The sequence below is a fragment of the Peromyscus maniculatus genome, chromosome 9 (assembly GCF_049852395.1).
Source record: "Peromyscus maniculatus bairdii isolate BWxNUB_F1_BW_parent chromosome 9, HU_Pman_BW_mat_3.1, whole genome shotgun sequence".
NCBI lineage: Eukaryota > Metazoa > Chordata > Mammalia > Rodentia > Cricetidae > Peromyscus > Peromyscus maniculatus.
In genome coordinates, this window is record NC_134860.1 from 82928104 (window position 1) to 82932784 (window position 4681).

Consider the following 4681-nt stretch of genomic DNA (forward strand, 5'->3'; position numbering starts at 1 on the left):
CTCTCACCTGCCTAGAAAGGTAAATAGCTCTGGAGAACTCGAAGTCACTAGAAACCAGTGTCCTTACTCTGCATTTAATTTCAGCATTTAACCTTGCATTGGTTGATCTATTCTTGTTGTGTGTGTCTTTTATCTACATCATACTGTGAGTATAGCAAGAGTAACAACTATATCTTCTCCACATTCCCATTTATAGCTCACAACACTTAGCAATCTGCAGGTACCTAAGTGATATTGATAGCCATATCACACTGGGGTGTGTTTGATCTTGCACGCCTTGGGTAAATCAGAACATTATGTTGTTGTTGCTGTTTTGTGATCTTTTTCCCTACTCATATTTTTTTGTGAATTTTCTTCAGGATTATCAGGTTGTATTTCTGTACCAAATGAATCCCAAGAGACATGATATAGTATTTAAATTGTTTACATGCAAGTACATATAGGTAAGACCCTGCCTGCCAATGCTTTGGTTTGAGAAAGTGGGAATAGATGCTGACCACAGGGAGTGTCTAAACCAAAAAGATCAGATAGTTACTAGCCTCATGGTTTTCAGTTTATAAGATTTTAAATGGTAGATATATAAAGGTCAAGAAAATACCCCAGGTATCAATATGACAAAACACACAAAAGACTTGAAAACATCAGCTTCTGGGACAAGAAGGTGATTGTTAAATTTGGATGAATTATGGCATGACACCAACCATCACATTGCAGTTCTGACTGCCTGACATCTGTTGGTTGACTTAAATGTCTGTGAGTAAATGAGAGTAATTTGAACAGGTATCACACAGGGTTCTGTGGGCATATATGTTAAAAGTTAGGGGAAGTGGAAAAATGGCTCAGTGATTTAAAAGCACTTACTGCTCTTACAGAGGACTTAAGTTTGAATCTCAGCTCACATGTGATAGCTCGCAATGGTGGTAACTCTAGGTCCAGGGGTTCCTGTGTCCTTTTCTGAGTTTTGCAGGCACTGGGCACATGCACGGTGCACTTTAAAACATGCAGGCAAAATTCTACTACATATAAATACACTGATTAAAAGAAAACCTTTCAATGTTAGTGGGAGGTGAAAATGCAGCATTAAAAATGAAGAGTAGGGGTGGGGATATGGCTTACTTATGGAAGTACTTCTCTTGAAAGCATGAGCTCTGAGCTGAAATTCCCAGGAACCACCTAAACCATATTTGAAAGCATTTCTCATAATCTCAGTTCTCCTCAAGCCAGAAAGAAGTCTAAGACAAAATAATTACCAGATGCTCAAAGGCCAGCTACCATGACTTATACAACACAGCAACAGGCAACAAACAGAATCTTTCTCAAACAAGCTTGGAGGCAGTTAATTACATGACTGACATGTGATCTTATTCTGTGAGTTTCACTTGTGGGCCATGGTACGAATGGGCCTATATACTCGTACTCAGCTGCACACACACACACACACACACACACACACACACACACACACATACACACACACAAACATGCACACACATGTATGTAGACAAAACATCAGGAGGACAAACTTGGAGGACACCCAAGGATGACTTCATTTCTCCACATATACATATGTACATATGAACCTACATGTACATGTGCATGTATTCACACACATGCACCACTCATACATACACTGAGCTGGAAGAAAAAGAAATAATAACTAGTAAAAGTAATTTATTTGCACATTGTGACTTTTGTTTGCATGGGAAAAAAAGAGAAACTAGGAAACAGCTGGGGATATAGACTTAATATTAAGAAAGGTATACAGTAGGAGTTGATCTGGAAGTCTCCTTCATAAAGGTGAAAGTTGGAAGTTGGCCTTGAATGACAGGACAGAGTGAATAACTTCTTACAGAATGAAAAGAAAGGCACACAAAAGATGAGGCTTTTGCCAGCATTCATGTACAGGGTGTGTCAAATGAAGAGGGTCAGGAAAAGTTGGGAAATCTTTCAGTGAAGAATTTCAAGAATATGCCAGTAAATAATATAATATTAAAGAAAGTAGACAATCTTAATATTTATATATACTAGCCTACTTTGAATGCTCTTACTATCCAATAATCAACAAACTAATTGCATGAGGAATACAATTGACTAAGAGTGTCTGGGTATTTGACAATGCCATGATTTAGATATGTATTTTTATGTCAGTAGCCATGTACTCATAATTATCATTATCATTTTAATAATATCATTAAACATGATGACCTGAGAACTATATTTAGAACTATTGAATTCGATATCTGAGAAGGTAGTATATGTCTTTTAGAGAATAAAAGCCAATTTTCAAGGGGACAACATTAAGAAGATGAGGTGATAAGGCAAGCAAAGGGATAAAAATATCTTTGTTAAGACAAGAAATAGAGAGCAGGCCCTGTAGTCATAAGAGTGGGAAAGCTACCCCTGACCCACACCAGCTGCAACACTCTGGAAAGCAGGCAAGGGCAGCATAATAGAGCCAACCCTGTTAGTGGAGGTGCAGGCAAGGCAGCCCTGAAGTGTGAGCATGGGAAAAGTATCTCCATTAACCTTCTGTTTTGTGGTAGCATGGGCAGGAGAAAGTTACCACCTCCCCCACCTGTCAATGCCTGGGCAGGTGAGAGAGCTGGCTGTGGCCATAAGAGTGCTGTTTCCATTTCACATCTGGAAGACCAACCCTACAGCTGCCTGGACCCAACCCAAGGATATGACTTGGCCCACCCTATCTATGATCTGCTGGAGCATGTGAAGGGACCTGATTTGCAGACCCAAAGCTACAGGATCTCCACAACACAGGGCAACAACAGGACATCCAGGAGGAGCCCTAGTGAGAGCCCAGCATCGATAGGGTAGTAGAAGTCAGAGGCCCCAAACCAGAACAATGACTCTTTGCAATGAACATTTGCAAGTAAAGAATACGGACAAAATAGTTCATGGTGTCACTCACTGTTTCAAACTTCAACTTACATGAGAAGATTTTTAAGGTTTTTTGTTCCGTATTTTATATTATTTTTTATTTTTCCTCTTTGTTTTTATTTTGGGGTGTGTGTGCAGGGACAGAGGGTGGATGTGAAGGGACAGGGAAATGAATGGGTTCGAGATTCATGATATAAAAGACATACAGAATAAATAAAATGATTAATTTAAAAAAGATGCCATCAGAAAAGAAAAGACAAGAATTAATGACAGAAGCAATATTCTGTAAGGAACAAAGAGAAGAGGTTTAAAGGATGTCAACATAGTTGGATCAAAATTAAAGACAAATCTCTCCTGTAATAGTGTGTTGTGTCTTAATGATAAGGCAAAAATAAGAACAAAGATATTTAGAAGAAAGTATGTTCACATTGTTAAAAACTGTACTTGGAGTCATGTTTTGCATGGGTTCAGGCCCTGATTATGGTACTGTCTTGTCCTTGAACTGAAGAAAGTTATTCCTCTGTTTTTAAATGTCCTCATCTATAAAATGCTAATAGTGTATTAGGCTTTGTGGCATAGGCTTGTTATAAACAGAGCATGTCAAACAATGAATAAAAAACTGTTTTCTCTGATACCACTACTAGACATCATCCAATGCTATAGAAAACATTTTGTTTAAGACGCAAATAATTAAAAGGCTGCATAAAAATTGATAATAATATAGACAAAATGATAAGAAAGAATATGAAAGGCAGAGCAGCCATTAAGGATTTTTGCCACTCTAATCTCCAATAAATCCCATATATAATCAATATATACATATATTGATATTCAATTCACTAAATTCAATAAATCAATATACTCATTGATATTCATCATATCATTTCTTTTCTCTAAGACCGTCAGGATCTGGCTCAGGAGTATTACTAGCCAATGCTATTATTGGGCACCAAGATTAAACTGAATTTTGTAAACATCCTCTTTCATTGGTTTTCCTAAACAAAGACTGTTGTATAGATAAAGTCACATCCTATAATAATACAGGCTTTCAGCTTTGTCTCATTTACTCCTTTATTCCCAACCAGCTTACTTGGCATAGGGCAACAGAAGAGAAAGAATGTGAGGTTGGACAGGACGTCAGTGTAGGATCAATGGTTCATTTTAGCCTTCTTTCCTTGTCGAGTTTTCCAAAGAAAAATTCTGATTATACAAAAATTGAGCACAGGCCCAGCTACTGATTCATTGTTACTTTTATGTTTTTCCTTCTGTGTTCTATCAATTTTGGATTCTTTCATTATGACAATAATTTGAGAATGTGCTTATCCTTCCTTGTCCATGGTGCCATCAATACTGAAACCAATAAGGTCCCTGCTTGGTGGTATCTTTCTCTTGAGCTGACACAATCGTTATCTCAGGAAGGAAATGGATATATAGGCAGGTCTTTCTGAAAATACAGTGTGAGAGATTTATTATTGAGAACAAAGAACAACCATATTCAAGTATGAGGATGGTTGGGTAGTAGTTACTAGAAGCCAGCTGACATTTTCTTGAATAAGATAATGGAACTGCCTGTTAATGTCCAAAAACACTGTTCATGCTGATAGAAAGTGAAAAACAAGTGAATTGGCAATTGATGCTGTTCAATTAAGACATGGCTTTCATTATGAATATGGCTTTCCCAGCCCAATGGAAATTTGCTGAAGAGAAAGTCACAGTGAATGTCTCCAGTGTGACTCACTCCACTCTTCCCCAAATCTAAGTATCCATCTACATGAGACATCCACTTGTT